The 9696-nt window shown below is 30.9% G+C and overlaps 1 pseudogene; it reads right to left on the minus strand.

Moving 5' to 3' along the window:
• Positions 1-793: 793 nt before the first annotated feature.
• Positions 794-6865, minus strand: LOC18041088 (annotated as a pseudogene).
• Positions 6866-9696: the final 2831 nt, after the last annotated feature.

A 9696-nucleotide genomic window follows, 5' to 3' on the forward strand; every position in this document is an offset into this window, starting at 1 on the left:
GCCGTGAATTTAGGGGTTAAGACTCGTTGATTCCGTAGAATACCGAGAATTAACGGAACTCAAATACTCAAAGAGATTTGAAAATTGAAAATATTATTGAAATCGATCATCTGCTTGTAAAAACTACAAAAGACACTTATTTATACTAAGTAAGACTTATCCTAATATGATTAAAAAATCTATTTTAATAAGACTTATACCTAAATTAAGAATATTACCCAAATAAGCAATACCTAAACGACAAGACTCTAAATAAGAAACCAAATTAAACCAGAATATAAATTAATTAAAATATTCCTAAATATTATACATTTAAATCTAATTAGAATTTCTTCAATTTCTTGCTATGCATCATTGAGCCATACTCCGAGAGCTATTTCTAAAGTAGAAAGTGTTTTTTTTTTTTTTCAAAAGCGCATATAAAATACACATGCAGTCGTCTCGAATCTCTTGATTGCGCAAGAGCAAGTTTTATGATTATGGTGTTTCGTGTCTATTAGCTTCAAGTAGCTTCGCCTTACCCAAATTAATACCTTCCGTCATTTGAGTACACAATAGGAAAGCTTCCTGGTTAAGCTTCGTTGCAGCCCACGGCTGATCACATGAACAGGCAGAAAAAATTTCAAACCCGTAAAATCAAGTGAGGGAGACTGCATGATTGAACAGTGAAAAAATACAGGAGCGATTTTGGTTTACAAATTAATATCCTTTTAGTTTGGTGATCATTCTTCCAGCCCACAAGCTTAAATATGTCGGCAATTATCCAGAAGTGCTTACACAATTGGAAAAGACAAATAAAAGTAAAAACCAAAAAATAGCTATCTTGTAGATGTCCACAATTAATGCAAACATATACAGTACAGTACAATCACAAATAGCAGTGACACCAAGCCAACGATAATCGGATCGGCGAGAATCCAGAACAAGTCTCTTCTTGGATATGTTCCGCTTTGACAATTCCATAAACACAACAGCATCTAAAAAATATGGCAGGGTTACGACTTTATTCACTGTGGAATTAATCCTCTTTATTTGATTGTCTGCCCCCAGTTCAGCTGGAGTAGGGAAGCCTGCAAAACAGTTGAAGCAAAAGCTTATATATATGTATAGAGTAGATTAGGAATTGTCATGCTTATGCTTATTTGACTTTTGAATTGCTCGAGGAATAAAAAGCAAACGATTTTCCACCATGCATAAGCATCAAATAATTTAAAGCAAGAATATATATGTGATTAATATAACTTGAACATGAACATGCATGCAAATTGTCGACTGCTAATTAATAAAACTCACCCTAATTTGAGAGAAGTATCAGAACTATCATCCTCAGGAGGAGGGCCACTGCTGCAGCTGCAGACGTTGTTTACAGATTCTGATGACATGCCTTCTTCTTGGATAGCAATATCTGAATCCACTAAAACAACTCTTTTTCCCTTGCACGAGGAGGCCACCTGCAAATTCCAAGAATCTCCATCCGTTGCCATTTTTCAAAATTATGGGAACCCTAGATGGTGGTTCCACAAATCAAATAATCTTACCTTCTGCTTTAGATTCTTGTTCTCCTCCAGCAGCTTAGCTCCCTATATATTATTACCAAATAGTAAATTTGAGAAGTCTTCAACTATAGGAACTTGATAACATGAATTTTGTCTTTTTTTCCTCAAATAAAGAAACTGCTATTAGGTTTCTGACCTTCCTTTCAAGTGTAGAGATCTCATTCATAATCCGGTCACCCTGAAAGAAAAAGTAAGTACTTTTTTTTAGTTACTTTACCAAAGCCTAGCTAGCAATGCACGCATGCTTCACAAAGAAAGCAACTAATAGAAACCTTTGTCTGGAGCACACGGCTAAGTCCCTGTTCAAGCATTGTTTCAAGGTGCTGGAGTTCCTCAATAGTCAATCCATGAAGATCCTCTCCTCTCATCTGCCTGTTGGTTAATATTGGACGGTGTACATGTATATATATAATGAGTTTAATCTGAGATAACTTATGAGAGAGCCAAAATATAAAATACCTTAGTTGACGGCTCTTATCAGCAATTTCCCTGCTCAAACTGAGATACTTGCTATTCTCCAACTATAATGAAGAATGGTACATTGCAAGTGTAATTTTTATTTTTCAAGCTTGAAAATTAGGCAAACACAAAGTACATGATCACAAAATGAAGATGATGATGCAAATCTGCGCAAGCCAAATTATGTACCTGCAGTTCAAGAGATGGATGATTCAATTTGCTGATGTTACTTGAATGCATGTTGTACCTTGCAATTATGTCCTTCATGCTTCACAACACATTACATATACCGACACTGTTAGACATGAAGTGATCAAAACTTCCAGCCGAGTTTCAGATAAATGCATCAAGCAGTACTATAAAGTATAGATTAGCAGGTGATGTTAGAGGAAAACTAAAGATAGTAAGATTACTTAAGAAATCCTATTTATACCAATATAATTACTTAAGAAATCCTATTTATACCAATATAAATTAAGGAAATTTTTAATTTTAAAACTATTATCTAACACTTTACATAGAATAGAAATAGCATCCAAGTAAATCATCCATTCTACACTCAATATACATGTTCAGCTTGTAAACTGACTAATTAACAGCGACAACAAGGCAAAAGGCTAAGTATGTGTGCTTATCTTCTTTGTATGTGGCAGTACTAGGAATCAAGGAAGAGACCCTTTAATAGAAAAATAAATTTCCAAATCATGACAGAATGAATTCTTTTTTTTTTTTTTACTAATTCCATTTTTCATTTTAAGTGTCGCATAAGCAGAAACAAGATTTAAATTCCTTCCTACCTTTGTGCCGATGGGTTTGAACCTAAAATCTTTTATATCACTCCCAAGAGATTTAATCAATTAAATAATATAACATAAACACTATTTTTGTTCACCTTTGATAGCATTCCTCTTTATAGTATCTTTGTTTATTTATTTATTTTTTGGCATAGCATTAGAAGAAACATGATTTCCTACCTACCTTTGTGCAGAAGAGTTTGAACCTAAAATCTTTTGTATCACTCAAAAAAATTTAATCCGTTGAATAATATAACATATACACTATTTTTTGTTCACCTTTTATAGCATTCCTCTTTATACTATCTTTATTATTTATTTATTTATTTATTTTAGTGTTGCATTAGCAGAAACATGATTTCTTTCCTACATTTGTGCAGAAGGATTTGAACCTAAAATCCTTTGTATCACTCCAAAAAATTTAATCAATTAAATAATATAACAGAAACACTAATTTTTGTTCACCTTTGATAACATTCATCTTTATAATATCATAGCAAGTACCACATCAAAGTTTCATAGCGTGGGAGCAACAGCAGTAGAGCATGGTGGATTGCACAGAGTCCAACATTAAAAAAAATAGTCCACATATATGCTGCCACACGCTCTAGAATGTTTGTAATTTCCTTTTAATAAAATAGTAAGGTAAAATCAGATTTGATAAGTAAAATTTGATTAAATTCTAAAGTAAAGCTAAGGTATTTACTAACACTTCAGTATTACATTTTTGCTTTGGAAGCACAAGTTGTCAACCTACCAAGATCTTTTGGAGGCTATCAAAATTATTATAAAGATTTTACGTACCGCATTACATATGCCAAGACTCCTTCAAAATATTCTTAAGAGATAAGAGAAAGGTATAAACAATCTTGAATTAATTCCAACTTGAATGAACAAATGGTGTACTGCTTATGACACGACTAAGTGAATGACTGACAAAATATGTTTTTAAGCATGGGAGTTCAGACCCCCTAAGAAGTATACATGCTTCTCAAATGTAGAGAAAATGTTACCAGTGTCATCAAGGAATAATAAACTCGGTTTAAAAAAAATAAACTCTATACTTGAAGATGTGATCCTTCAAGCTAGACACCAATGACTTGTTAACAAAGCCTTTCATCAATAGACAATTGTTGACAAATTTCAAGCAAGTTCAAAATCCACTTCCTGGCAGTCTCCTTAGAATAAAGATTATTTAGATAGTTAGACTGGCTCCTAAACAATAACAAGGCAAGAGGCTCTTTAAGCACACTGTATGCAGGATTATCTTATTTCAAATAAATAACACATTTGTTTTTGGAACTCACTATCATATATAACAGCAGTAGGAAATCATGAATACATCTGCACACTCTCAAATTGGATCACCTAACAACTAAAATGTCCTTTCATGGAAACTGAGTTTCCAAAATCATCCCATCGTGTGTTCTTTGGTTTCTAAAATTTCTTCTTTAAAATATTACATAATTGTATACCAAAATAGATTCTTTTTGAAAAAAAAAAAATTGGGAGTTCATAAATATAAACCAAACTCCTCCATTTTAGTGGTCGAAAACTCAAATTAAAAAAATATAAACCTAACTCCTACATTTTAGCTGTCAAAAATCAAATCTCTGGTATAACCGAAAAAACCAATTTAATATCTTTTCACAAAAGAAAGTAGAGCTACGAGCAAAGTCTAAATTAAATTTTAACTATCTACATACTCCAAGATTCAAATCAATGTGATCAACTATATAAAACTACTTGAAAGCTACTCAACCAAGTACTTAAGTTAAAAAAAAAAGGAATAATATATAAAACAATAACAATTGACATTTATGAAATATGATCATAGCATTACAAGAATAACCAATAATGGGAGTATGCATGCAACACATATAAAGTTAGGATACAAAATTTATATTCAAGTGCGTATACTAACATAATCGATGATTATCATATCTTATATTAAAGTAGATGTTATTAACTTTCATTAATTAGGTAATGATTATCATTCATCACTAATGAACACATCAAATGCCATATTAGTTACTATACAAGTTTCATATCCCATTTTTTATACTTGATAATACTCAAGAATATAACAATTTTCACTTATGTTTTCACTCTTCAAAGCACTATCTATATTACAGACTCAGATATAAACCTGCAACATTTAATCTTAAAGAGAACAAAGCCAAGTGCAGTTAGTTTATATGCATATTGGTACTACTCAGGCCCCTATAATTTTTTCAAAATGAAAAACTTCAAGATAACATGGAACAACAGTTGGGCAATAAATTTCCAATTTTAAATAATCCATTATGCTATCTTACTATTTAATTAATGAAGCTTCATCGTTAATGATTAAAAAAAAAAGATAGGCCATATTAATTGAGATGAACATGACAAGTTCAAAGGAATTAACTCCACACAACAAGAAAAATCAACCATGAACCAACAAGTAAATCAGTAGTATCTTTGTCTTACTATGATTGCAAAGGTTCTTCCCTTGATTAAAGTGTACCGACCTCAACTTAAGCTACATAATTAATCATGGACTGTGCAATTAAATGTTTAAAGTAATCATAAATGATAGCTTCCTGTTACGCAGGCCCCTGGAATTTTCCAAGTAAACTGAGATATTTTGTCAAGTTATAAAAAAAAACTAATCCCAAAGTTAAAATCAGCTCTCATTTTCTCACTATATCATAATTTGTACTTTGACTCTTTTTTATCTATGACAAGTCATGAAATAACAATATAACTGTCAGAAATATTAGCCTCCGAGCATTCAATTGAAGAAAGTATTCGTAACTCTGCGTTAATTAACACAAATAAAATTTTATAAAATATTAAATAAACCAATCTCCTTCCAACCCTAGTGGTTTAAACCTTAAGACTTTTCATATCATTCTTAGAGGTTTTACAAACTGAACATCCAAAAGTTAACTCATTAATGTAACATACACATATAAATAAACACATTATTTAGAATTTAACATCAATGAAATCTGAGGGTTTTAAACTATTCTTATAAAAGTTCACATGACACCGATCATTAACTTATATGTGTTTATAGTAGAATGCATTTGGTTAACTTTTTGCAGACTTTTTTGAAAAACGAATTGAGAAATTTTCAAACGTCGCATTATGGACTGTAATTATCTCGTTAAATATTGGAAGATCTTTCACTGTTCATCAGAATTATTCATTTCGAACAAATAAACAAATGACCAGAATAATAAATATTTATTCATATTTACTAATTAATAAGCCTTCTTGACTTTCATTTTACTCTCTGAAAAGCTGGTAATATTGGAGCTTTTGTGAAACCAAAGAGTAATGAAACTTGAAAATACACACACACACTCAAGAAAAGCTAAGGTATATAAACAAGGGCTGGGCTTGAAATTAAAAAATAAAATAAAAAAAACCTGGAGCTGGAGGACTCAAAGAGCTTGCCAGTAGCAGAGAAAATGATGACTCCAACCTCAGCATCACAAAGAACAGAAAGCTCTTCTGCTTTCTTGAAAAGGCCTCGTCTTCTCTTTGAGAAAGTCACTTGTAAACAAATATTATGTTATCAATCTTCCTGATCTTGATCTTCTCTCTCGCCATAATCTATATTATTAATTAAGTTTCATGAACAAAATGCCGATAATTCATAATAATAATAATAAAAATAATATATAATAAGCAGAAACCCTAGTGAGAGAATGAAAGAGACAGACCCAGTTCAGATCCAAGTGAAAGAACCCAGAAAAAAATGCCAAATTTTTTTTTTTAAAAAAAAAAAAACCCACCAATAGAAAACTCATGAACATGCAAACAAATTACAAAACTGCAAAAAGAATGAAAGATCTTTCAGGATAGGGATTTGTGTATTTTTTTTACCTATATATGTATATATGGTATTTACCTAATAGGAGGCCTGGTTCAGGACTGATCACAGTAACCTAAAGCCACCAATTACAGAAAGTGAGAAGAAATAGAGACGGAGAGACAGACTTGGATTGTGTGTTCGAGAAAGGAAAGGTTGCCTTCCCTTTTATAGCAAAACAGTATCTTCAATTTCTTTTTCTTTATTTTGCTATCTTCAATACTGTTTTTTCCTTTTATATATATTAAAATGATGCTGTTTATTAGTGCTTATACTGAGTAATATTATTCCAACTAAACAAAATAGAAAGAAAAAGTGTGATGGAGACGAGGAACAGGAATTAGAAGCTTAATATTTTTTTAAAAAAAAGTACTTTAATAAAATATTTTTTTAAAGTTGTTTTTTTGTGGACGATCGCTTTCCGTACAATCTGGGCCATAGGCCACGGGCTATAGCTAATGCCTAACTCTGCCGCGCACCAGCACATGTTCAGATATCCTGCTAATTTTGCATATGGCAATAATGACTTGTACCTTCTTCTTTCAGACTCAGCCGCGTGGTCAATACCGTCCATTTTAGTACTTTAACCATTAGTCCATTACCATGGGACATTTTTCTCTACTTCTTTTTAATTTTTTTTCATTAGTCTATTTGTGGAGTCCTTCTGAGCTGCGTCAGTTGCACAGTGCGGCCACAACATTTTTTCTAAGACTGGGTACGATGTCCCATTTGGTTTGGTTTTAGTAGGGGTGGCATATTTTAACCGAACCGATTCAAATCGACGGTTTAGATCGGTTTCATTAGTAAAAAAATTAATTTCAGTTTATTAGATTGTAAACTGACATCATTCGGTTTGGATCCAATTCAGACATATTATATAATTATATAATATTCTAAGTTAAGTAATCTAACTAATTATATTTATCATTTTATGCAGATTTTGACAAATCAAAAGTAATTGGGCCATAAATTTTGACGGACAAGATACACAATATTTTAATTGTCAAATGTTGTTCAAGTTTATTTTAATTTTGTGAGTTTATTTTGAATAAACATGTTAAGAACTTCTTTATTAAGATGTATTATGCTGTAAACTTGTATGGATGTATCTTTGAATTGTTATGCAAATATCAAAGTAGATATGAATAATATAAAAGAGGTATTAATTTAGATTACGGACACAAAAAATAACAAATAATTTAGGTAAAATAATATAAAAGAAGTAAGATTTTAGCTAATAAGCTCAAACCGAGGATCCAAACCGATCCAGTCAGTTTGGATTGGTTCGGTTTGAAAAAATTTTAAATTGATATCGATTTAAAAATATTTCAAACCGATAAGTTTGGATCGGTTTGAGAATATGTCTCAAACCGATCCAAACCGAATTTGCCCACCCCTAAGTTCTAGCCTATCTATAATCAAATTCAAACCAAAATTAATTGGTTCATATTTTGTGAATTAAATAGTAGAATCAAACCAAACCGAACAAAATTAATTTAGTTCAGTTCAGTTCAGTTAAGTTCGATTTGATTTTATTTTATTTTTTTATTCAAGTTTTTTTACTCCGTATGTTTACTAATAACAACATAACAGTGATATACTGTTTATACAGTAACAATCTTGACTTCATAAATCTAAATCAAATCAAATCAATCAACAGAATAAAGTCAAATACAAAATAAACATACATAGTTTTAAAAATCCACTGCAAATTACAAATCAACAATGATAAATAAAACAAGAAAGCAACAACGCAAAATCACATATTAAAAAAGGAAATCTTAAAGTTTATACTATCACAATAATAATCAATCTATTTTTAATTCTAATATTTTATTTTAATTTTTCTCTCCACACCATTTCGTTTTTCGATTTGTTTTGGTTTAAAAGCAAACCAAACAAAACCAATTGATTTTATAGATTTGTGAACTATTTAGGTTTTACTGAACTAAAATATCGATTTGGTTTGATTCAAACTGAACTAAACGTTGAACCCTAATTTTTTTTGTCATGAAAACTATTTTATTGTTGGAGATAAACTTTTACATTATATGTATAACTTTTGTATTCGCTCAATGTACGTTATGATATCAAACTAGCTATTCGATTTTATTTCTGAGATTTATACAATAGTGATGTTGATTTCACAAAAAGAGCAAATCAAGAAGTGCACAAATGGTGTTCACAGCGACAACATACATTGAAAGAGAATTTATGACATATCTTAACTCAAAATATTGAGCATCTATATATTGGAATAAATATTAGAGACGTCGACGCCTTTATTATTATTATTATTATTTTTTAAATTATTTTAATACAAACTTTGTAGCAATGGACTTGCTAAGGCTCAATGCTCACGCACACCCTAAATTTATAAACTAAAATGGGTTGAAATTTTGTACTTAATTCAGCTCATTGGTTGAATGAATTTATTTCTTATAAAAAAAAACTAAATTGGGTTACGTCTAATTTCAAATATGAATTTCAATATATCTTATCATGCAAGTTAGAAAAGATCCATTAATTAAACCTTTGTGGTATGTTAGGTTTGAGGATTAAAGGAAGCGAAAATCGCCTGTTAAAGCCTAATGACTTAAAAAATATTTACATGCAATAGATGATATACTACAGGGCTTCAAGTACTTTTTTTTTCATGTAGTTCTAAGTTGTAAGTGATTCTTCTCCTCCCCCACCCCCACACCCCCCCCCCCCCCCGGCGGCGCGCCGGGCACACAAAAAAAAGTTATAAAATTGATTAAATTTTTTTATGTTCATCGAAATGAACCAACCTTCATATTTACAATTATTTTACTTAAACGGCAAAGAATTAATATATGGATTACATATTTATATCTTAGTTTTTTATTATTTAATTTAACGAAAACAATAATGTATTCTGAATGCGAGGGACTTGCAGCCGTTCACATACTTTTGACATCTTAAAGTGTTCGCGAAAAGTCATTGTCACGTCTATCAAAATATCAAAGCAATATATATTTTTCTATTAAAATGAAACATG

This window comes from Citrus clementina, unplaced genomic scaffold, assembly GCF_000493195.1.
Source record: "Citrus clementina cultivar Clemenules unplaced genomic scaffold, Citrus_clementina_v1.0 scaffold_5, whole genome shotgun sequence".
Classification (NCBI taxonomy): Eukaryota; Viridiplantae; Streptophyta; class Magnoliopsida; order Sapindales; family Rutaceae; genus Citrus; species Citrus x clementina.